We start from the raw sequence: 26,755 nt of genomic DNA on the forward strand, positions 1-26,755 counted from the left end.
AGGGAGGCCTGGCGTGCTGCAATTCATGGGGTCGCAAAGAGTTGGACACGACTGAGCAACTGAACTGAACTGAATGCACCTCACTATCCCATATTATTATGGTACAGGCACTTTTAGGCTGACTAGACACAGAAATGTCAACTCTTTAAAACTGCCCAGCTCTACAACAAGTCCTTGAGAATCAACTCCAATGGAGGGGAACACAGTGTGTTAACTCTGGATGCCCTAGTGAACTTCCCTTTTTCTCCAAGGGTCCATCTTTATCCACAAACTCAGGTTCTAGTTACATACTCCTAAAGAAGGGAATAAAAGGTGAATTATGAGTTCATATTTTTGTCTATTTTCATTTATGGTGATCTTTCAAAGTATAGAACCCTAACCCAGCAATAACTTTAAACTTGATTTTCTTTTTTGTTGTATCTTCCTATTAATCTCAAAGTTTAAATACAATCTATTCTACTTGCCATACTTACACAAAAATAACTCCAATTATAAATGCACGCATGCTTTAGGAATCTTCTGTCCTTTTCCCTGTTCTTATAGTATGTCATAAGCAAAACATCTAGTGGCTCAAGTTGGATAATTGACTTCTTATGTTTATATTTTCCACTGAGTAATAATCGATGAACTAGAATTGTATATGTATACTGTTAAATCTGAGCCAAAACTTTAAATGTGTTTTTCTCAAATCTTCCCATGATGAAAAATAATATATAGTGGTTATTATCTTTAGTTAAAAAAAAAAAAGAAAACCACTTACATTTAACAGTTTTAGTAGCAACTGCCCAAACTCTAGAAAATGTTCAAACATGAATTCTGAAGTCTATGAAATATGAGTCTGCTCAGTTTGTTGCTATTAAAAGGGTAATAAAAAGACATATATTCTGGAATTTGATGTTGCTTAGCCCCCAAACATAGTAAAATGTGAAATAAACCATATCGTTCAAATAATGTGTTGACTTTCACTTTATCATTTCAGAACATCCTATAGCATTCTATTTAAAAGCGACGGAAGCGACTTAGCAGCAGCAACAGCAGACTTAAAGAATTAGGAGTGAGAAGTAAAAAAGGACAGTTAAGCTGTATTTTATTAAAAAAAATTTATCAGTTAAATTATTTGCACATTGATATTTGACAACTATGGCTTTAAAGAGTTTAAACTTTATCCCTAATTAAATCAAATGAAAACAAATGTTCATATCTGCACCCTAGCACTTTAGATTCCCAAAGAAATGCTGGATTAGAACCAAGATTTAGTATTAACTCTATCAAAAATTGTCCCATATCTTTTATGAAAGTGTTACTAAAGACACTGTCAATGTAATACAGCTGATCACTTATGTTTAACAAATTTGAATAAAGTTTTATGACAAAAAAATAAAAATAAAAACTATAAAGGAAGAGTAAAAATATGAAGCAGACATGGATTTTATGTGTTCAAATGTTTTCCCACAGTGCTTATAGAAGACTGAGCTATAAAATGAGTCTCCTTTAACAATATAACCTACAATAACTTCACTTCTGGTCCTTCGGTTAGCTCAAAGAATTCACATTATTATTTGTAAAATTCTGTTTAGTGTAAAGACAATTCCTTTTATTTTCTTAAATTAAAAGAGAAATCAGTAAAAAGTAGTTACTGATATGTTGTTACTAAAAAACATTCAAGAGCAAATGAAAAAGGACAGGAATTTTCTTCATTCCTACAATGAGTTCTAATTTTTGAGTTCCTAAGAAGAGTTGTGACTGTAATCACGTTGTATGTATGTGTTAGATTTTTGAGATACAGCTTGTTTCACCTTTTCCCTCTCAAAATAAATCTTAACAGAGACGAAGTGAAAACAACGTTGGCACTTATGAGGACAGGAAGAAAAGGTTACAGTGCTGATTAAATAAAACCTGTTTGCCCATATTCCATACAGAAAGGTATATATTCACTAGTTATTAAAACTATATTAGAAGGAAATAATAAGGAAAAAACAAACAAACATCTGCACCTATTCTCAAATCTTTGTACTTAGGTAACTACTTCCTGGAGAGATGTGAGTTGTTTAATTACACTTGGTTCTTCGTTCCTCCCTCTCTTCCGCATTCTCCATCCTTCTTCTTTAGATTACACCATCAATTTAGTATACTCAGCTGCGATTTATACGGTGGAACTTTCGAGAGTCTCGGAGCCTCGCTTGCCGCAGTGTTAATCGAAACCTGCAGCCAGCACTGGAGACAAGCCCGCAGCCACTCCTGCCCCCTTGTGTTCGCCGGAGGCCTCGGTCCCATTCCGGAAGTTCGAGGGCTTGGAGTTTGGAGCATGCGCAGTCACAGGAGCCCGCGAGTTCGTGAGTACCGAGACGTCTGCGCTCCGTGTCAGCTACTGGGTTCGTGCAGAGCTAACTTGACTGTAAAAGATTGGCGAGTTTACTTCAGACTACTCAGCTTGCTGGTAATGATTTTTTTGCCACAGCGGTGGATCTCCTTGATGAGTCTTTAGGGCAGACTTTGTCTCGTACTTTGTCAGCCTGAATCAGCTGAATTTAACTTTGTGGGGACAGCGCAATCAGAATACCACGTTTGCCTGTTTAAAGATACAGATGCTCATAGGACATCTTGACACTGGTCTTAAAAGATCTTGCGGGTGTCAACTGAAATAAAATCGAACCGTTCAAATAAAGTGGAACCGTTCCAACTGACCAACAAAAAGCCTGGATTTCTCTATATACTTTTCCAAGTATTTATGGAAAGAATAAGACAAACTATTTCTTAGAGATAAGGTAGAGAATAAGATTTGGATAAATTTCCTCCTCTGGAAAAAAAAAAAAAACTGCCATATAACTTTAAAGATGTTTTTCCATCATCTTTTCTTTTTTCTTTAAACGAAAGTCGCTCAGTCGTGTCCGACTCCTTTCCACCCCGAGGACTGTAGCCAGCCAGGCTCCTTTGTCCATGGGATTCCCCAGGCAAGAGTGCTGGAGTGGGAAGCCATTCCCTTCTCCAGGGGACCTTTCCAACCCAGGGATCGAACCCAGGTCTTCCGCATTGCAGGTGGATTCTTTACCATCAGAGCTACCAGGGAAGCCCTTTTTTCTTTAAGGAATCTGCAATTTAACTGTAGTGGATCTTAAATTCGGATTTAAGTTGACCTCTTTGCGGTTCATTGGAGTTCCTGCTTCTAATACTTGTTTCCTTTCACCAATTGTGAAAAGTTCTCAGTCAGTATCTTGAAATATAGTCCCTACCTCATGCTCACTCCTCCCCGCCTTCTTTTCATTCTCTTCCTTGTGGAATTCCAGTAAGATATCTATTAGGCCATCTTATTCTGTCCTTCGTGTCTCTCATATTTTTCTACTTCTTTGTATCTCTGGACTTCAGTTACAGACAATTTGCTGTAAACCATCCATGGAATTTTAAATTTCTATTAATTTTTCATTTCTAGAAGTCTTGGGTTTTTAAATATGTATTCTTTACGCATGACTTTCATGCCTTTTATATTTTGGACATTTTAAACAAATTGATTTTTATTTTTTCTGACAATTCCTGTATCTGAAGATTCTTGAACCTTAATATTTATGGTGCCTTGTTTCCATATGTCTTCACTGACATTTTTTCTTTTTACCTCAGGCACTCATTTTTATTTGAACTTGATCTGTGAAAATTCTTTGAAGCTTGGGACGAAGGTGGATTCCTCCATGGAAGGATTAGCGTTTGTTTCCATGAGACATCTGTGGGCATTACAGTGCTATATCAATTTAAACTAAACTACCTGTTGACTGGAGGAGTGTGTGTGTGTGTGTGTGTGTGTGTGTGTGTGTGTGTGTTTCATAATACCATGTGATCTGTGTTCAGAATACAATATTAAATGGAAGTCAGACTGTGGTTATGAATTTTCAGGAGAAGTCCTTTTTTCACCTCCAGTCAGAATTAAGATGTTCATGTTTCAAGATGGGCAATTTTCTTCTTTTTCCCCCAAGTTCCAGATTGGTATCAGTGTATAGTTCTAGTTCATTTTTAAACTGAGAGTATAACACTTCGGGGGTCTAGTGTCATTTAAAAGGGAGACTCCTAATATAATCCCTAATTTGAGTGGAGTGTGAGCTTTGTCTCTTATCCCTGAAACCTTAAAAATTAATGCCTCAGATCATCTGAGCTCAGCAATGCCATTAAGGCAAAAAGCAATCTCAGTGCTTTACTTACCTTTTGGAGTTCCTGCCTTTAACTCATTTTTAGCCTTAGTGTTAGCTTTCTTGGTTAATACTTGCATACATTTAAGATTTTTAAAGATAGTTTTGCTCAGCATTTAGGGCCGGTCTGATACTTAGTACATTGTGTTTCTGGTATTATGATTTATTGGTAACATCTACAATTATACATCAGTGTTCAGATTGTTTTATCTCTGAATCTCTTTTTAACCTTTTAATTTCATCTTAATTTTGGCTGTTCTTTTATTGGATTATTTCTTGATATTATGTTATTGCATAGCATAAAGCATTGGGCACTCTGTAGTTTTCGATATGCTTACTTCCAGACTTTTGCTTTTGATGAACTATGTCTCTCTTCCTTTTTTCCTCCCTTTCTTCTATTTTCCCCTCCAGCCCTCTGTTCCATTTTTTCTCTTCTTTTTTGCTCTATCATAGTTCTGTAATTGCCATGTGATTTATCTTGGCCACATTTATCATCAGATACCACTACCCAGATGAACATAGTGTAGATTTTCCTTGAATCACTTCCCGTCTTTCCTGTACCCAGTTGGTCTTTCTTTCAAGCTTAAAGGCATGCAGAGATGGCAGAGGTGCAGGCTGTGTGTGTGTGGACGGCAGGGGTAGAGCCCTGCTGTGGATGAGTGTTACCCTTGCTGTAGACCTGGCATCTGAGTTCTTTTCAGAGATTCTGTTGTGAGAGAATTCTTGGGTTGGCTGTCATTCCAACATCGTACAGTTCCGTTCAAGATATTCAGCTTATCAACTCTTCTTACCACTAACGAATGTTCGACTAAGGTTTTATTTTTATGCGTCTCTCCTTTATTTTTCTCAGGGATGCCTACTTAACTCCTCTGTGTATGTATTTCTAAATTAAATGACATTAATGAGAACTTGCAAAATACTCTAAACTCATTTTTCATGGTAATTCTTCTGGGAGATGAAGGGAAGGTTAAGAGGTGTAATACAACATGGCAGCATTTTCTTTGTCTTTCTTTGACCCCATTTCTTTATGGCATTAGATTGTGATTCTTTGTCTTGTTGCTGCTGTTAAGTTTTATCCTCCCCTCTTTTGTAGGTTTTGTTGTTGTTGTTATTTATTTGATTATTGATTTAGATATTGAGGAATCTTGCTTCATTCCACGGTCCTTAGCCAAGTAAACCTTACTGTAAAAATTGTTGTTCAGTTGCTAAGTTTGTGTCCAACTGTTTGCAACCTCATGGACAGCAGCATGCCAAGCTCCCCTGTCCCTCACCATCTCCCAGAGTTTTCTCAGATTCATGTCCATTGAGTCAGTGATTCTATCTAGCCATCTCATCCTCTGCCACCCGCTTCTCCTTTTGCCTTCTATCTCTCTCAGCATAAAGGTCTTTTCCAATGAGTTGGGTCTTCGCATCAGGTGGCCAAAGCATTGGAGCTTCAGCTTCAGCCTCAGTCCTTCCAGTGAATATTCAGTGTTGATTTCAGTGACTGATTTGATCTTGCTGTTCAAGGGACTGTCAATAGTCTTCTCCAGCACCACAGTTCAAAAGCATCAGTTATTTAGTGCTCAGACTTCCTTATGGTCCAACTCTCACATCTCTGCATGACTACTGAAAAAAACCATAGCTTTGACTATACAGACCTTTGTCAGCAATGTGATATCTCTGCTTTTTAATACCCTGTCTAGGTTTGTTGTAGCTTTCCTTCCAAGGAGCAAACATCTTTTAATTTTATGGCTGCAGTCACTGTCCGTAGTGATTTTGGAGCCCTGCAATACAAATTATTCTTTTTATTAATGGCTTTATTTTAGATACTTAGGTTTTAATAATATATGTCTGTTAAAGATATTGTGCATTCTAGATAAATTATCGCTACCCATAGAAGAAGGCACAAGCAGAGATACAAGAAAATTATTTTTGTTGGAGGGGGTATAATTCTGGGTGCCTGGCATCTGTGATGTTCTACAGGGAGAGCCAAGGTACAGTAAGTCCTGGTTGTCTGCAAGAAAGATCTAGAAGTACCAGAGGAATAAGTGCTAAACAGATTTGACTGCTTCTTTTTTTACTAACAAGCAATGAAGCACTAATTTTTACTTAAACAAAAAAGCCACAAAAACTCCCTTACATAAATGAAATCATTTGGTGTTGACTTCAAACAACGTGAACTAGCTCTCGTGCTTTGTTGCTAATCAACTTCTCCTGCAAGCGTATTTGCTGCCCTCTGCAGGCTGACTTAAAACTTACAGGTAACATTGGAATTCTGGAAAAAGCAACCCCGCCCCCCCCCCCGCCCCCATATTCCAGTACAGATGTATATTCCTGAACTTGAACCAAGAATGCTCATGAAATCTTACAAAGTATTTCTATTTCTGCTGCCTAGATGCCATGTGACTTGGAACTATTACTTGTTAGATGACTGAGAAATGGAGACCTCTTTTGAGTTTAGTATTAAAAAACAGAGAAATATGCTTAAGGTAGAAATTAAATGTTGATTTGGGTTTGATTCTTAAATCACAGTGTAGTTCAACCTAGAGGTCCATATATGAAATATTTCTTGATGTTATTTTTTCCCCTGCATTTTCTTTTGCTAGTTGACCCTCCCTCATTCAAGGAAATTTCTCTGGAATAAATGTTAAATATTGGCCTTCAGGTGATGCAAATGTAACATATAGCATTAGAAGAGAATATTTGTCTGATTTAGTCCCCAGTGATTAAACTGCAAATTATGGGGTAGAAAATCCAAAATGTATTGAGGGGACTCTTGAGAGTGAAAAGTTTTTGCATCTACTTTCCAGTATGACCCTGAGCAGCTGAGTTCCCACAGAATTAGCTACTCTAGAAAAGTACAGTGGCAATCTCTTACATATAGGTGTATGGGGGCAGAAATGGGACTGACACAGGCCCAGGGAGCATCCTAGAGCCACTGGTAGCGTGAGAGTTCTTTTGAAAGACCCTAGATGTAGAAGTGAGAGAGAGAAGCATCCGCCCTGCAGGGGCCCTACGGGTACAGGAAGACACTACAGAAGATCAGATCTTGGCTGCAATCACATCTTAATATTGACGCCATGATGGAAAGAGGGTGTCAGAGTACCTTATAATGTGAGTTACATTTCAAAGATTACAACGTGGCATTGACACAGACTGAGCAAGAGAAGTAGATGTACTTTCCCAAACAGGAAGAAAGAGGGATGTGAAGGGCAGATTCTGAATTTGAGTAAAGCACGAAATATTCAGAAATCCCTGGAGCAATAGAGTTTACTGGAAATTAAGCTTTATTCTTCAGAAGAATGGGTTCTTAAGATAGCGTGCTCATCGAAATACAAGAAAAATAAAGTTAACATGGGTTTTCACACCAGCATTTGTGATTAGAAAGATTTAAGTGAAGTTTCTGAAAGAGGGTGACTCAATGACCTATATGGGGAAAGAATCTTAAAAAGAGTGGATATATGTACATGTGTAACTGCTTCTCTTCGCTGTACGCCTGAAACCAACGTTGACACGACATTGTAAATCAACTATACACCAATAAAATTTTTTTTAAAAAGAAAGTGAAAGATTCACTGAAAGAGAGTGAAAAATTCAAATGAAGTTTTTGAATAAATCTCTGCACCTGTGGAACTTGGCATTTGTCCATCCTTCGCTAGCATCTTAGTCTTTGTTCACATTCGGTGTCCAAAGTTTCTCTTTATGTTGTCTACCTTTAGCCCCTATCTTAGTTTGGATAACTTTCCCCAACTCAAAAAAAAAAAACAGCAGCAGGAAGACAGGTATTATATCAGTTTTGCTTACCATTTGTCTCCACTGCCTAGAATGGTTGCTAGCTTATGGTGCATGCTTAATCATTTTAGTTCAGTCGCTCAGTTGTATCTGACTCTTTGTGACCCCATGGACCGCAGCACACCAGGCTTCTTCCCTGTCCGTTACCAACTCCTGGAGCTTACTCAAACTCATGTCCATTGAGTTGATGATGCCATCCAACCATCTCATACTCTGTTGTCCCCTTCTCCTCCCACCTTCAATCTTTCCCAGCATCAGGGTCTTTTCCAGTGAGTCAGTTCTTCTTGTCTGGTGACCAAAGTAATCAATAATTATTAAAGTGAAATAATTTTTTAATTAGATGACTAAAGCTCAGATGAGAAACAGTATTTTGTGAGACAAAATTAAGGCAAAATGCTACTTTCACCTTTTCCTTCTCATTAATAGACTATGAGTAAGTTTTATGGATACTTGGTGTGTGGCAGTTCCTAGGATGTAATTTGGAAATTATAAGAGATTTCACCATGTGTCAACACAAAGGGCTGGCAGATTTTATCTTTTCTTAGAATTATATTTTAAATGTTACAATTTACTATTTTCTGGGTGACCTTTTAATCATCCGTCTCTGCAGCTTCATATTACTAGAAAGAGTGGAAAAGGGATCAGAGATGTATTCATAAAACAAAAAATAGGAGAACAAGTTCCAAATTAGCTTAGTATTTCAAACAAACATTGTTGTTTGCTGCCCCTTACTGGTAAGATAATAAAATTGCTAAATTACATTTTAAAAGTATAGTTGTTGGCATTGAAATCCGATTTTATAGGAAATAGCTCTTTTATCACACGCACACACGCAAAATTACACAAGTGAATTGTCTCAAATACTGAGTAGCATATGGGATGAGTCACTTAATTGAAAGCAGTTTTCTGGGCTTCAGTTTGGATAATTGTGGAGAAAAGTTAAGTAGGGAAAGTACTAAAACAAGCCTCATGTGTGAGGTGCTCTCCCTTGCTTGAAAGTTATCATTGGCAACAAATACAGTCAGTTAACTTCCTTGAAGTGATAGTCATATTTTTGAGAAAATATGTGTCTGGTGCCTACATCTGGATAACCGGGGTTGTCTTCCAGTCACGAGCAGCAGCTAATTCAGATTGCAGTGGAAACCAGAGCCCAAGCTCTTTCGTCACGATAACCATCATAATACATCATCATTCAGCAAAAGTTTTTTGTGCACACTTTCCATGTTATCACACAGAAGTTAGAGAGCAGCAGGACTGAACTTCCAGGAGAACACAGCACAGAGCCCAGAAGGCTCTCAGAGCGAAGGGGGTTGGGCTTCTGACACAGAGCCAGCAGTTCTGCCCTCGTCCCTGTTAATGGTTAATGAGCCCAGGGATTCTGAGCAATGTTCTACCTTCAGTGCCAGGTTGGCTCTCCATGGAGGACTTTAATTTGGGCATGAAATGGCCATGGAGGTGATCCAGAACTGTAGATTAACAACTGAATCTGTGGTTTCCTCTGGTATATCATCAGGAAACCCCATATCTCCAGGGGCTGGGTTGAGATATGCAGCCCCAAACAGTGTACAGAAAGGACCTAATTCTTAATAAACAGGTAAAAAGATTATGGGTAAGAAGACAATGCTAAAAATCTAGTCTAAAAAACAAGACAAGGTTGAAAATAGAAAGCGAATAATGAAGGCAGAAGTCAGGATAGGAGAGAGCAGACAAAAGGAGGAAGCAACTGAAAAAACAGTTTGTGCAAAAGCTGAAGAAAGAAAAGCCTCCATCAGCACACGAGTTCCAGCAATCACCCCTTTGTGGTAACTGGTATGTGATATGGGGCTTAAAGGCAGCTCCAGAAAGGAATTATGCAGGGCTGGAACCGACAGCTAGGTGGGAGACAAGTACCTGAAGCCGAAAGTAAACAGGATCAGAAAAAGTGGCCCCAGGAAGGGATCTAATAGAAGGTAATTCTGGGTAGAGATGCGTCCTCCCCTGTCTCTCTCTGTCCTCTGACCTTCTCAGTGAGCTACTGGAAAGAATAATGCTGTCTCCTCTTGCTCATTTTCAACTCTCTGCACTCAAACTTCATCCCCTACACTTCACCCGTCATAAATGTCATCAGTGGCTTTCTAACGGAAAAATCCTATGAAAGTGAAAGTGAAGTCGCTCAGTCGTGTCCGACTTTTTGCGACCCTGTGGACTGTAGCCTATCAGGCTCCTCCGTCCATGGTATTTTCCAGGCAAGAGTGCTGGAATGGATTGCCATTTCCTTCTCCAGGGGATCTTCCCGATCCAGGAATCGAACCCGGGTCTCCTGAATTGTAGGCAGACGCTTTACTTTAATTCTCCTTTTGCAGCTTTATTTCCATCAAGCCTCTTCTCAAAAGTCTCCTGAACAAAAGCTTTCTCTTAAAAAAGAAACCTTAATTGCCCCAAATAAAACAGCACTCATTGTCATACAGTCTCTATTCCTTATGTTATCCTCTTTTTTATGTTTATTTTTTTTAAATTCCAGACATAGGAAAGTAAACTGAACTGCTTCAAAAGCTACCTAATTCATGGGCAAGCTTGTTTTACCTTGTTCCTCACTAACTTTCCCCTCCTATATTATTTTGAAGTAGTTTCCAGAAATATTTTTTCATCCATGAATATTTTCTATGGAGTTTTTTTTTCATTCAGCAACCATAATACCATTATCATAACTGGAAAAAAGATAAGAAGTCTTGATATACACATACACACACACAATGGAATATTTATTCAGTCATAAAAAAAGAGGAAATCATACCTTTTACAACAACATGGATGGAATGTGAAGTCATTATGCTAGATGAAATAAGCCATATAGAGAAAGACAAATACTGTGTGACCTCACGTATGTGTGGAATCTAAAAAGAGAGAGAGGGAGAAAACCACTCATAGAAAAAGAGATCTGATTTGTGGTCACAGAGTGTGGGGGAGGGTAAATTGGAAGAAGGTGGTCAAAAGTTCAAACTTCCGGTTATAAATACTAGCAATGTAATGAACGATGTGATGGCCATATTTAATACTGTTGAATGATATATAAAAAGTCATTGTAAGAATAAATTGTTAGCGTTCCATAAGGAGAACTTTTTTCTTCTGTCTTGTCCTTTTATTGCATCTGTATGTGTAGATGGTTGTTAGATGAACCTACTGTGGTCGTCATTTACAATGTATATAAATCAGACCATCATGTTGATGCCTTAAACTGATACACTGATGTATGTCAATCATTTAGCAAAGAACTGGGAAAATATAATAATTATCTAATGTAGCAAATAGTCAGTGCTTAAAGGACCAAGTTACTCATTAATATCAGGTTTTCTTTGTTTGAATCAATGTTTAAATAAGCTATATAACTGATTTGTTGATAAGTTCCTTTTCTCTCTCCCCACCTTTTCCCTCGGTAGTCTATTTATTGGGAAAAAAAAAATTGATCATTTGTCCTGTATCATTTCCCATTCTGGATTTTGCTAATGAGTTTCATTGCTACTTTTCTTTGGTATTTCCTGTGAAGTGATGGTTGGATCATATGTGGTTTTCTTGGTGAAACTGCTTCATAGGGGTTGTGGTGTTCTTCCAACAGAAATTATATTATCTACTTTAGTGACACAGGCAGAAATTGATTGGTATTGACTTGATCCATTAATGCACTAGAAGTTTTAAAATGATAAACTTCAATTCTGTTGTTCTATCTTAGTAACTAGAGTACTGTTATAAAGAAAAACTTAACCAGATCAATTTTTTTGGTTACCCAGCAGTAGAGTTCATACGGGAAAGGTGGGATAAATGCTTGATTGGTTCTCTTTGAAAAAAAAAAAGAAGAAGTTTCAAAATAATGAGTTTCTCAGCATCTTGTAGCAGTTACCAGTTGTGAAAGTTGCTCAGTCGTGTCTGACTTTTTGCAACCGGATGGACTGTAATTCACTGGGCTTCTCTGTGGGATTTATATCAGTTTGTTGAAAAAACTCTCCCATTCCCCACCCCTACAAACTCAATAGCTTAAAACAATAAAGCACTTATGAATCTTGCCAAGATGGAGAAACAAGGTCCAGATTATCATCCTGGCTAAAATAATATTTAAAAATATAAAATAAATGAGACAACAATTTGTGAGACATTGGACATGAGACAACAAAGAACAGTTATCTCTGAGAGACATGAAACAAGCAAGGTAAGCTCATGGATGTCCCACTGTACGAACATGGAGGGATTTAGAGGCCACAGCAAAGGAAGGGAAAGCTGAGGCAGATCCCAGTATACTCCCTAAATCGAGGAGATACAGGCAAGATTTTAGTGAGTGCAGAGAAACTAGAGTTCAGAGGAGATAGTACCAGAGAAGAGAGAACTGTTCATTGGTAGAACTGTGGGGATAAATAGAGGTATATCCTCAAGTATCAGCTGAGTACTGATCAGCATATGCATGTGAGGAAATTACCTGAGGTTGGAGGAGAATTAACAGGAAAGATTAGAGGCAGCAGTGCCTAGAACTCAGACAGGGCCACAGATAGTGTTTGTTCCCACTAACCAGACTAGAAAACCCATAATTTATAAAGTGTTAGGAACAGTCCATGGAAGGGTCTTGTCTCAGAATTAGAGATTACCTGGGAATGGACTAAGCACTGAACTGATCTTACTTAAGAATCTTAAATTCAAGAGTTTCAAAGGTCAAACTATTTTCAGGTCACAAAACTGTAACCCGGAACAAAGTTCAAGAATCCTTTTGGAATGTAGAAAATACCCAATACCCGACAAGATAAAGTTTAGATTTTCTGGTAGCCAATAAAGTATTATTAAGTATGGAAAGAAGCAAGAGAGTAAGACTTACTGTTACGAGGCTATAAGCTACTTAATCAAAACCCATCCAGAATGGACACACCTGTCAGTAAACAAAAACATTAAAACATTTATTATAACTTTATTTCATACATTCAGCAAATTAAGGAGAGAAATGAAACATTAAAAAGATCCAAACTAAATCTGTAAAATGGCAATGTGTGAAATGAAAATGTTGAATGTAGTTAATGGCAGGTTAGAGACTCTAAAAGAAAAGTTTAGGGATTAATAAACCTGAAGATACCACAATAGAACTATTCAAAATAAATCACACAGAAAAGAGGGAATTTTTTGTAATGAACAGAGCTGTGAGCTGCAACACAACTGAAGCAGACTAATCTACACATATTTGTAGTCCCTAAAGAGAGGAGAGAAAGGAAGAGATAGAAAAATTATTTGAAGAAAACCAGCTAAAACTTTCCAGATTAAATGAAAACTATAAAGCTACATCTCCAAATATTAAGCACATGAATCATGAGTAAAAATACACCAAGGTACATCATAATCAAATTGCTCAAAACCAAGGTAATCTTAAAAACAACTAGATGAAAAAATGCAAAATACACAGTCTATACATGTGACAGCAGATTTCTTGTCAGAAACAGTGCAAGTAAGAAGATAGTGAAGCAAGAACATTGAAGTGCTGAAAAGAAAAAAGTGTCCAATCTATATACAGTGAAAAATATCTCAAAGATGAAGGCAAAATAAAGACATCTTTAGACAAACAAAAGCTGAAAGATCTCCAGTATACCCACACTGTAAGAGTTATTCAGGGAAATCCTTCAGTTAGAGGGAAAATGATGTACATATGACCAACACTAAGGAATGAATAATTCCGGAAATGGTAAATTCATGGGTAAATGAGTATTTCTTTATTATCTAAATCTTTTAGAAGATAATTGATTATTTAAACAAAAATAGTAACAGTACAGGGTTGAGTTTATAACAGACAAGCTGTATAACAAAAAATATGACCACAATAATGCAAAGGTCAGGAGAGAAGACGGAATTATGTACTATTGTAAAGTTCTCTTTATATACTTGAAGATGCATATGATAAAGCAATGGAGTAGGAAATGGAAATCCACTCTAGTATTGCCTGGAAAATTCCATGGACAGGGGAGTTTGGAAGACTACAGTCCATGGGGTTACAAAGATTCGGACACGACTGAGCTTGCATGCGAGGCAAGGATGATAAAGGTATATACAATAAAACTTAAAGCAACCACAATAATGACAAAGCAGTCAGTTACAGCTAATAAGGAAATGATGGAAATAATATTTTATAAAATATTTAATTAAATCGAAGGAAGGAAGGAAAAGGGAGAAAAAACAAACAAATAAAGTAGAAAAATAAAATATTTAAATCTACCCATACTATCTACATTAAATGCAGATTGTCTAAACACCCCAACTAAAAGGATAAAATTGTCAAATTGGGTTAAAAAATCAAGACCCAACTGTATGCCACCTACAAAAAAACACACTTCAAACATAAAGATAGAAATAGCTAAAAGTATAAGAATGGAAAGATACACCATGCTATTAATAATCAAAGAAAGAATGGCTTCCCAGGTGGCGCTAATGGTAAAGGACCCACCTGCCAGTGAAGGAGACGTAAGAGACCCTGGTTCAATCCCTGGGTCTGGAAGCTCCCCTGGAGGATGAAATGGCAAACCACTCCAGTATTCCTGCCTGGAGAATCCTATGGACAGAGAAGTCTGGAGGATGTATTCAATGGAGTTGCAAAGAGTCGGACCCAACTGAAGCAACTTAGCATGCATGCATTAATATCATACAAAATAGATTTCAGAGCATAGCATTTCAGCAGGGTAAAGAACGTCATTTCACAATGGTAAAATTGGCAATTTATCAAAAGGACAAAACATTCCTAAATGTTTATTCACCAAATAAGAAAGTTTTAAAATACATGAAACAAAATTTATAGCTATAAGCAGAACTTGGCAAGTTTACAAGTATATTTAGAGAGTTTAATACCATTGTCTTAATAATTAATGTAACATGTAGATGTAAAATCAGTAATTGTCCTTAGAGTTCAGTGATCTATGGCCTGGGAGCGACATCCATCCTCTGTCTGTCCCACCTGATTTTGTAAATAATATTTTATTATGTTAACATTCTTTCACTTGTATGTATTGTGGGCTTCTTTTGCATCACAACAGAAGGTGTCTATGGCTGTTTACACACTGTACCAAAATAGTAGTATTTAGGGGAAAAGTTAATAGTAGTCAGTGCCTATATTTTTTTATAGAACAAAAATAAAAACCAACACATCAAACTCTGAAACATCACTAAAGCATTACTTAGAGGGAAAGTTATAGCACTAAGAACCAAAAAAAGAAAAAAAGAAAGATCTCAAATAAATTAATTTCCACCTTAAGAGTTGCATAATTGTGCCAAAAACTCTATGGCCTGCAAAGCCTAATATTTTTACTATCTTTTTCTTTATTGAAAAGTCTATTAATGCATGACAGAGAAGACTAGGAGAGTACCACCACTTTGACTTGATGGACGTTTATAGGCTACTCCATTCAACAGTAACAGAAGACATTCATTTCAAATGCACATGGTACATCTACCAAGAAAGACCGTATTTTGAGCCATAAAACAAGTTTCAGTTCAAAAAGATTAAAGTCATACAATGTATATTCTCTGATCATTCATAAAATTAAATGAGGATGATGGATATATCTGTCAAATCGTTCACAGTGATGGTTTTATGTGTGTACACATATGTCACAATTTACCATGTTGCACAGGTTGAATATGTGCAGTTTATTGTATATCTGTTATATTTCAATAAAACTGTTTAAAAAGTAGGCTTGAAAAGTAATCTGGGCAGTTCAACTTCTCCAGGCTGAGCTTTGTTGGTCAGCAGGCAGCTGGCTGGCATAGAATGACCTCAGTCAGTTGAGATGACTTAATTCTTTTACATGTAATCTCTCATCGACCAGCAGGCTAGCCTGGGCCTTTTCACAACATGGTAGGAAGGTGGCAAAAAGGAGAAAGCTCAGCTGTGTAAGAGAGCAGGCAGAAGCATGCTTATTTCTTGAGGCCTAAGACCTGGCACACTGTCCTTTCTGTTGCATTCTGTTGGTCAAATAGAGTTGGAGGGCCAGTCCAGATGCAAGGGATGGAGAAAAATACTCTCCCTTCTGATGAGAAGAACTACAGTCATGTCATAAGGAAAGGAAATAATTGAGGGTTTTTTTTTTGCAATCAATCTTAGGATCATTATTAACTCATGGATTTAATCTTATTTGATGTATTTTAGTTAATCGTAGTTATACTGCATTCAAATTGTCTGTATTAGGGCAGTGGGAGCCACCATTTGCTTGGAAGTCCTGCCACATTCTCTAAGTCTGGAAACCACATTTTCCAGAGTCCCCTTTCTTGTGTGGTTTTAGGTCAGAGTTTGTCAGTGACAGGAATGCACGCAAAATTTGAAAGTTGAAAGTGGAAGCAGAAGCCATTATTTGCAGGAGTTGGCTGTGGCCAGATTCATTGGCTTCACAGATCTGCCCATGAGCTCACTCTTGAGAGTCACTGTAGGTGGAATGACAGCTTCTTAAACTCTTATAGAATTCTTTCTTTTCAAACTGATTTCAGCTTCATGCTGAAGAATTAGAGATGTGATCCTCTGGCTGCTTTCTCAGCTTTTCCACACACTCCTGTAAATTCAGATTTTTATAACAGACCCTTTTATTCCCATATTAATTGTGCGGCTCTTCCCTTAGCTGAATCTAGACTGATAAAGAGGTTCTTCAAGTTGGCCTCTGAGTCCTTTTGATATGATATTGTGTAATCTTTAATAATTCTCTTACTTTCTGGTATAAGAAGATACTCTTAAGTTTTATTATTACTGCCCAAGATCTGAAATCAGCCATTTCTTCAAGGACCAGCTTTTTTTTTTTTCTATTTTTTAAAGTTACTTAGAATAGTTGCTCTCTAAGTACATGGTTTATTAATATTAGCTCCTTTCACTATTTGACATTAAGTCATATGTATATTTACTTATTGTCTGTCTCCTCCTCTAGAATATGTCTAATAGAAACAAGGGCTAATGGGATACCAGTGTATCCCTAATATATTTTCAGCTACTAAAATGCTTTATTTTCTTAGTCTTATCAAGTGATTTCTTACATTTTCTACTTTACTACTAAATAGCTTGAGCCCCTTTAATGCAGAATTAACTCCTGTACCAGAAATTTGTTTATATTCTTACTTTATCTATAAAATATATCCCAAAGATTTCTGACATCTGTTTTTTTAAGGCTATGTGCAATGAAGAAAATGTTGGCAAGATAAGTTTAATTAAAATTACTATGCAAGGTAACAAGTCAGTTGCTATTTTTTGTCTTTATTATACTGGAATTAATTTGAACATTTACAATTTCAGGAAAAAAATCGCAGGAAAGTGCCTGTGATATGCAGCCAGGCACTTTTCTTCTAAGGACAAGCCTTGGATTACATACAATAAGAATCTACTAAACTGGGGCAAAAGTAAGTGTGGCTTTGAGCAAAAATTTGTTGCAATGCAGCTGTCATGTGACACCTAGTAGTTCTGTGGGTTTTGTGGACACAAAAAATAAACAGTGAACTCAGAAATGTATCACCACAGTAGTCTATTTTATATAAATATCCCAGTGCCAAACATTTGATGCTAACCACAGAGCAAAATAGTCAGTATGCAGATTAATACATGGTAAAAATTGAAATGTAAATAATCATAGTCACACCAGTACAAACCACATGTTTTTCATAAAATGTCTCCAATTTGAATACTTAACTGTCAGGCTAAGTATCTGTAATTGGAGAAAGGCTACAGTCTAGAGAAATACAAACTGTCTACTATAAACTCCAGTGATTTGATTGAGATAGAGGAGCACCTATAAATCTCTTGATATTTTAACAAATTTGATGTTTAACGAAAAAAGTTTGGTGTTTTAACAGCTAAACTAAGTGTAATTAGAGAGGTCCTTTATGTTTTACTAAGTCAATATGCCTTAATATAAAAATTAAAATGTTGAAATTATATTTGCATTTCCAAAATTCATCAGGTTTTTAAAAACAATTCTTTTCTTTATATTTCTGTGTTCTTTTATAATTTGCTTATACAGTCTTCAGAGATCCTGTGAATTGTTCCTATCTGAATTGTTCAGTTTCAGTGTTTTATAAAGTAGCAACAGATTGAAAATGGAAAATGTTAACTCTAAATAAATCAGAAACCACTCACAGATTTCTTAAAGCCAAAAAAGTAAACAAGAATGATCTAATTGGTGCTGCCAAGCCAATATCTTAAGTTGTGATCTACAAAATGAGACTATTTGGTTAACTACAAGTAAGTTAAAGAGCTAATAGTATTTTTATTCTTTTTATACTATTAATATACTTTATGTCAAACCATGGAAGGCTATAATAAAAAGACTCTATTGATGTATAATAAAAATACATCTATTTTTGATAGCTCAAAATTCATTTCACTGCAAGCCTTGATGGGACAAGGAATAAGGAAAGCAGAGCATGGTGGGTAACGGTAGTCCATTTCCTGTAGCAGCGTATGGGAAAAATCAGATTGCAAGTCTTCTGGGCTGGGCTTTCTTCTTAAATAAATACCATGCTGTGCTGTGCTGTGCTAAGTGCACACACACTAATTTTCTTCTATCTGTGTTGTCCTGGAAACAAACACCAACATGGAGTTAGAAATGCAAGAGCTATAGTGGAGATCGCACATGTGTAAGGGGAAAAGCAGAGGAACCAAAAGTGGTCAAAAAAAGTCTGCCACCTACAATGAAAGTCTGACACATGTGAAAGTGAAAGGGGAAGCAAGATCCGGGAGGCAGAGCCTCACACCACGCTGCAGCTCTGAGAAAGTCTCAGTCAGCCCAATGGGGAATGCTGGTGCAAAATTGTCCATAGTTTCGAATTGGGAAGAAATTGCATGCTCTGCTAACCTGCTGTGTTTAGTCTCTCCAGGGAGCTGCTTGAAGACAGCTTGGCCTTAATTTGAACCCTGGAGTATAACCTGAAGGTACTGCTGTTGGAGGCTGTCGGCTCACTGTACTTGTGGCAGCTTCTCTCTCTTTTGTAAAAATATTTCTTAATTGAAGTGTAGTTGATTTACAGTGCTGTGCCAATCTCTGCTGTACAGCAAAGTGACTTGGTTATATACTTGTATATTGTGTTTTTTAAATATCCTTTTCCATTATGGTTTATCACGGGGCTTCCCTGGTAGCTCAGCTGGTAAAGAATCCGCCTGCAATGCAGGAGACACCAGTTCGATTCCTGGGTTGGGAAGATCCGCTGGAGAAGGAATAGGCTCCCCATTCCAGTATTCTTGGGATTCCCTTGTGGCTCAGCTGGTAAAGAATCTGCCTGTAATGCGGGAGACCTTGATTGGGAAGATCCCCTGGAGAAGGGAAAGGCTACCCACTCCAGTATTCTGGCCTAGAGAATTCCATAGACTGTTTAGTCTATGGGGTCACAAAAAGTCAGACACAACTGAGTGACTTTAATTTTTATGGTTTGTCACATGATTTTGAATATAGTTCCCTGTTCTATACCGTAGGACCTTGTTTATCCATTCTAAATGTAATAGTTTGCATTTACCAACCCCAAACTCCCAGCCCGTGCCTCTTCCTCCCCTCTTCCCCTTGGAAACCAACTTCTCTTCTCTGTGTCTATGAGTCAGTTTCTGTTTTGCAGACAGGTTCATTTGTGCTGTATTTTAAGATTCCACATGTAAGTGATATCATATGGTGTTTGTCTTCTGAGTGACTTCACTTAGTATGATAATCTCTAGCTGCATCCATGTTGCTGCGGATGGCGTTGCTTCATTCTTTTTTCTGGCTGAGTAGTATTCCATGTATATATATGTACCACATCTTCTTTATCATTCCATCTGTTGACTGGTATTTAGGTTGTTTCCATGTTCTGGCTATTGTGAACAGTGGTGCTATGGACATATGAACAAAGGAGTCCAGAAAAACATCTGCTTCATTGACTATGCTAAAGCCTTTGACTGTGTGGATCACAATAAATTGTGGAAAATTCTTAAAGAGATGGGAGTTCCAGAACATCTTCCCTGTCTCCAGAGAAAAGTGTATGTGAGTCAAGAAGCAACAGTTAAAACTGGACTTGGAACAACTGACTGGTTCAAATTGGGAAAGGAGTACAAGTCTATATATTGTCACCCTGCTTATTTAACTTATAGGCAGAGTACATCATGCGAAATGCTAGGTTGGATGAACCACAAGCTGGAATCAAGATTTCCAGGAGTATCTATAACCTCGGATATGAAGATGATACATTCTAATGGCAGAAATTAAGAGGAGCTAAAGAGCCTCTTAGTAAATGTGAGAGTGAAACTCAACATTCAGAAAACTAAGATCATGGCATCCAGTCCCATCACTTCATAGCAAATGGAAGGGGAGAAAGTGTAAATAGTGGCAGATTTTATTTTCTTGGGCTCCAAAAATCACTGTGGACAGTGACTGCAGCTGTGAAATTAAAGACCCTTGCTCATTGGGAGAAAAGCTATGACAAACCTAGACAGAATATTAAAAAGCAGAGACATCACTTTTCCCCTAAAGGTTCATATCGTCAAAGCTATTGTTTTTCCAGTAGTCATGTACAGATGTGAGAGTTGGACCATAAAGAAGGCTGAGCCCTGAAGAATTGATGCTTTCAAATTGTGGTGCTAGAGAAGACTTGTGAGTCCCTTGGACTATAAGGAGATCAAACCAGTTTCAATCCTAAAGGAAATCAACCCTGATTATTCATTGAAAAGATTGCTGTTGATGCTGATGCTCTAATACTTTGACCATCTGATGTGAAGAGCTGACTCACTGGAAAAGACCCTGATTCTGGGAAAGATTGAGGTCAAAAGGAGAGGTGGATGGCAGAAGATGAAATGGTGGGATGGCATCACTGACTCAATGGACTTGAATTTGAGCAAGCTCCAGGAGATAATGGAAGACAGAGGAGCTTGGTCCTTGGGATTGCAAAGAGCTGTATACAACTGAGTGACTGAATGACAAGAACAAGAACAGGTGCCATGCCATTACAGTTCCAAGGTGGACCATCAAGGTCAAAAAGTGGGCCATGGCCCAATTCCTGGAACTCCCCACCTCTTCCCCCAAATATCTAGAAAACTCCTCCCACTCATTAGCCTATAAAATTACCCGCCTGTATAAAAACTGACAACCCCATACCCTGGTGCTGCTCTCATTCTGAGATGGCCTACACTCTGTCTGTGGAGTGTGATTCTAAGTAAGTCCACTTCTTACCTATTACTTTGTCTCTCACTGAATTCTTTCTGCAGTGAGACATCAAGAACCCAGGCTTCATTAAGTCTTGAGACAGGTATGACCTCAGTTATAAAACTATAGGGTCAAATCCCAATCTGAGTATCACAGTTTTAGGAGGAATGTCAAAGAATTAGGAGTCGTTTTTGATCCACCAAACAGCCCAATTACCATTCAGCAATTCTTGCATATAAATGATATTCTTAAATATATTTTTTCAGTACCCAAAAGAAAGAAACTTTTTGTTCCTCTCTGTTCTCAGATTAATACTGCTATAGCTATATTACATTGTACCTTATATTATGCTACTGTCTATATTTTAATATATTTAAATATTAAATATAGTTTAATCACCACTTCTGAAGTCTACACTAAGATATTTTCTATTTATGCCCAAGTTGTTTATATACCAATATGAATGAAAAGTGAAGGCAGAAATTTCATAACACTCATTTTACTCCTCACTCTTTCCTTCTCTGCCTCCCACTGTTTAAATACTTCCAGTCTCTTTGCTCTTTTCAAACAGATTGAGTATGTAATTACAAGCATCTCAGCATGCACAGACTTTTTATCATTATCATTAAATGATAGAATGTAAACCCCAAAGTATTTTGGGAACCATATAGACCAAATTTGGCATTTCACAGGACTGAAATCAAAGGCTCGCAGAAGTCTACACAAGCTTGTTCAAATCATGCAAATAATTTATGGATGAACCTAAAGTAACATTGAGGGTTCATTGATCCTCTTCAGTTGTACAAATAGCATATGTGTTTTTGGTTGGTATATTTTTCAAATGGAATTTTATTAGAAAACTAAAAAATTATTTTTAAAAAATATTATTGGAATATAGTTTATTTATAATGTTGTATTAGTTCCAGAGATACACAAAATAAATCAGTTATACATATACCTATATCCACTTTAAGATTCTTTTCCCTATAGGTCATTACAGAATATTGAGTAGAGTTGCCTGTGCTATATGGGGAAAACTATTTTTAAATGCCAAATTAACCATATTCAGAATACCAAGCCATAGAAATGATTGAATTTGCTCTGATTACCCAGTTACATCCTTCCTGTCTCTTAACACAATTCTGGTCACTTTAGCTTTATGCATCCACTGACTCTTGACTGTTTACAGGATAATTTCTTGTGGAAAATATTGGGTTGGCCAAAAATTCATTCATTTTTCCCATAACATCTTTGGGGAAAATCTGAATGAATTTTTGGCCAGCCCAATAGAATGCATTTTCCTTCCATACTGCCTGGTTACTCCCCACCTTGGATATCTAGTAGAAAACTAACCCCTCTTAAAGAACCTATAAGACACAAATCAACTGTAGATTTCATCTTAACTTATTGGCAAGCTTAGTTTTCCTCAGGCTGCTTGCCTGGTAATGAGGATACAGGTGATAAATAGCACTTGAGTAGATAAAATTATAACACCAAGGTTTATAATTAATGCATTTATTCATTTAATTGATTTTATAAATAACTAAGAGAAATTCAGTCATTATAAGAAATCTCACTCCAGGGAAATGACAAATCTCATTCAGTCAAGGTGACAAACAACTCTCTCAAATGCCAGGAACAAGTTTAAAAATTTTTGACAGTACTTTTCCTGTAGACTATTCTCATCACTCAGGATATAGCACCTACTTTATGAGTTCACTATCAATCAGCTCTAGCTGTTTTAAGACTGAAAGTATAGGCAAAATGCTTTAAAAAGAAAGGCTATTAAGTACCATACACATGCTAGTATGTCATAGAAGCAGCTGGGTAAAGAAGGACGATGTCAAATTTATAAAAAAGATTATCAAAAGTATCAAAGATTCCTGAATTTTCAGAGTATTGAGCATAAAGTGAAACAATTGACATCTTTTATGCAGATCCTTCAGAGTATCAGTTCAGTTCAGTTGCTCAGTCGTGTCCTATTCTTTGCGACCCCATGAATCACAGCACACCAGGCCTCCCTGTCCATCACCAACTCCCAGAGTTCACTCAGACTCGCGTCCATCAAGTCAGTGATGCCATCCAGCCATCTCATCCTCGGTCGTCCCCTTCTTCTCCTGCCCCCAATCTATAATTATAAATTAATATGACCACCATACCTTAGGCAGCTCTCACACTCATAAAAGCATAACATATATGACAGATTCTCTTTTTAATGGGTTCGGTAGTCTCCCACTACCTAATGGTTAGTTGTTTGTTCTAGGGATATTTCCAGATTAGAAAGTATACATATGCATGTACCAGAAAATAAAAATCCCTGTGACTCTATTACCCAGAGATAAATGTAAATACCTAAGGGTGGATCACCCTGCTTATTTAACTTATATGCAGAGTACATCATGAGAAATGCTGGACTGGAAGAAACACAAGCTGGAATCAAGATTGCCGGGAGAAATATCAATAACAGATATGCAGATGACACCACCCTTATGGCAGAAAGTGAAGAGGAACTAAAAAGCCTCTTGATGAAAGTGAAAGAGGAGAATGAAAAAGTTGGCTTAAAGCTCAACATTCAGAAAACGAAGATCATGGCATCCGGTCCCATTACTCCATGGGAAATAGATGGAGAAACAGTGGAAACAGTGTCAGACTTTATTTTGGGGGGCTCCAAAATCACTGCAGATGGTGACTGCAGCCATGAAATTAAAAGACGCTTACTCCTTGGAAGAAAAGTTATGACCAACCTAGACAGCATATTAAAAAGCAGAGACATTACTTTGCCAACAAAGTTCCATCTAGTCAAGGCTATGGTTTTTCCAGTAGTCATGTATGGATGTGAGAGTTGGACTGTGAAGAAGGCTGAGCACCGAAGAATTGATGCTTTTAAACTGTGGTGTTGGAGAAGACTCTTGAGAGTCCCTTGGACTGCAAGGAGATCCAACCTGTCCATTCTGAAGGAGATCAACCCTTGGATTTCTTTGGAAGGAATGATGCTAAAGCTGAAACTCCAATACTTTGGCCAGCTTATGCGAAGAGTTGACTCATTGGAAAAGACTTTGATGCTGGGAGGGATTGGGGGCAGGAGAAGGAGGGGACAACCGAGGATGAGATGGCTGGATGGCGTCACTGACTCGATGGACGCGAGTCTGAGTGAACTCTGGGAGATGGTGATGGACAGGAAGGCCTGGTGTGCTGCAATTCATGGGGTCGCAAAGAGTCGGACACGACTGAGCGACTGAACTGAACTGAACTGAAGGGTGGATATATTGTAATTTCTTTTTTTTTTTTTTCATTTAAAAACATGATGTGAAATAATTTTCATGTCTAAATCCTCTTCTACAGTATATTTTTCTAAAAGTTGTGCAGCGTTCAATCCTATGGCTGGTTTAGAAAAATATACTAATTGTTAACCATTTTAATATTTTTTTTTTACTAATAATAGCAACACTGGGTGAATAATCTAGAAGCATATTGGTTGCATACATTCATGAATATTTATTTATGACAGAATCAAAGAAGTGAAATCTCTGGACCAAAAGGTTTGCACATTTTAAGGTTTTTATAGCTTGTTCCCAAATTGTATCTAGAATCTGTCATTTGTATTGTCTTAGCAATTTGAGATAGTCATTCTCCCCATGCATTAACTAACATTAAAAAATAGTATCATCTTTACCAGCCAGAAATATTTACCTCACTAATATTTTAATTTTCCTTTATTTCACTAGAGTGAACTTGTGCTATGTGCGTGTGTGCACGTGTACTCAGTCGTGTCCAACTCTTTGCACACCATGGACTGTAGTCTGCCAGGCCTCTCTGCCCATGGAATTGTTCAGGCAAGAATACTGGAGGGGGTCGCCATCTCCTACTCCAGTGAGTCTTCCAGACCCAAGGATTGAGCCTGTGTCTCTTGCATCTCCTGCATTGGCAGGCGGATTCTTTAACACTGCATGACCTGGGAAGCTCTATTGTACTATACTGCAGTTTTCTTCTCTCTCCATATTCTCCCCTATTAGAGCTTCTTCTTGAGAATAGCAGCCTAGTCTCGTGTCCCCTTAGGTCTAGAGCAGAGTGCTCTCACAACACCTGAGTAGTTTGTACCCCGTAATATGTGTTGAATAAATGAAAGTGACATCATAACATATAAGTCAAGAAACATAATAGGTAGTGAGTATATGTCACCCATGATTAGAAATTTGTTAAATACACATACACACAAAAGAACAATTCACACATATGTAAGTAATGTTAAGAAATTCATTCATTCTCTCATTATTATAAGAACCCTGTTTGGTACTAACTGGATGAAGGTCAGTCTTAAGTAGTGAAAATCTTTAACCTTGGAATTTTTTAATGTGATTTTACTAACTTATGGTCATACACCCACAATTTGAAGAAGGTGCTTCCAAGTCCTTTCAAGCCTACTATGCACCTGCTACAATGAACAAATGAGATGAATTTGTAATTTGAGCGTTCCTTGCCTGTATTAAATTCTTCGTTAAAACCTCAGAAAGTAGATTATCTTAAATAATATAATGAATTCTGTTGATTATTCAAATGCTGATAAAAGAAAAAACCTAGTTATTGTACATAATGTAATAAAAACCTCAGAGCAAGGAGTATAACCACTAGAATACTAGGTACAAGCATGTGGAGTGAGTGAGGGTGTTTCTGTGTATGTCTCTCGATCATACTATCAACCAATTAAGTGAAATAAAGTTCACTGCCCTGAAGACTTTCTAGAGGGAAATCTTCCTAGATGACGAAACAGCACACATCAATATGCCTTGTCATCCAGGAAAATTACCTTTTGCTATTATTTCTGTAGGAACACAGTTCAACTCCCAAACTTGTCCTTTCACAAGAGCCTGGAGTTGAGTCATCAGAGGAGGAAGAGAATGGAAGATTGCATGATGGAGATTAAAATTTGACTCCACTCCAGAACTCCATCACCTGGGAAGGGAGGCTGGGATCTGCAGTTCCCTGTCTGCAGGTTTGGTGAGCAGCTAGCCATTCTGTGCCACATCATGTTTTGTGTTTGGTCGTATTTGTGTAGCATTACATGGTGCCTTTGAGGATTTTGCTGTACCTTTTTATACTTCAAAAGATTTATTTAAAAAGAAAGCTATTAAAACTATAGTTGGAAAGTCAAAGTGAAATATCCATGAATATGACTTAACTATAAAAATAAAGGTACTGAAAACAAAAATTTGTACACATGGTAAGGAATGAGAATGCTTTTATAAAAGGGAAAAGGAAGTTGGAAGGGTTGTCTTAAAGAGTTCATGGCTTTCCATTGGCTGAGTCCTTGCTAGGAAAGTATAGGTGTCTTTCTTTTTCCTGTTGGGTTCTGCCATCATTACCATCATTACAGGCCTTGAGAGCTCCCCCTTCTGATCTTTAGGCTCTATTTGATTGAGCTTTCTCTTTATTAATTTTTACATTTGTCTCCCTTCTCTCTGAGTTTAAAGAAACTGAAAGTACTTAGATAAGAGATTTTCAACAATTTGATTTTTGAGTTCTTCAAAAATTGTTTCTGATTACTTGTTGCCAGGTCCCATTATATACATATGGATTCCAATCAGCTATTTAGTTCTCAAATACAAATGAATATCTATGAATCACTATATACTTAAATACTATTTCCAATTAGGAAGAGATAGATTAAAATTAAGCAGTCAAGATAGA

The 26,755-nt window shown here is 37.3% G+C and overlaps 1 long non-coding RNA gene across 5 annotated transcripts in view; it reads left to right on the plus strand.

Moving 5' to 3' along the window:
* The first annotated feature begins 2,309 nt into the window (after window positions 1–2,309).
* The window catches only part of LOC105611303 (uncharacterized), a 31,574-nt gene continuing 7,128 nt past the window's right edge, over window positions 2,310–26,755 (plus strand). Inside the window, exons 1-4 of one of the 5 annotated variants that reach the window (XR_006055807.2) lie at window positions 2,310–2,437; window positions 17,209–17,312; window positions 18,777–18,840; window positions 25,896–26,065. This is a non-coding gene — a long non-coding RNA (uncharacterized LOC105611303). Of the gene's footprint in view, window positions 2,438–9,706; window positions 9,896–17,208; window positions 18,841–24,795; window positions 24,941–25,895; window positions 26,066–26,755 lie in introns of those variants that run through there. The other 4 variants (XR_009597840.1, XR_006055811.2, XR_001433851.4 and 1 more) reach the window with 4 other exon arrangements.

Source organism: Ovis aries, chromosome 1 (genome assembly GCF_016772045.2).
Source record: "Ovis aries strain OAR_USU_Benz2616 breed Rambouillet chromosome 1, ARS-UI_Ramb_v3.0, whole genome shotgun sequence".
NCBI lineage: Eukaryota > Metazoa > Chordata > Mammalia > Artiodactyla > Bovidae > Ovis > Ovis aries.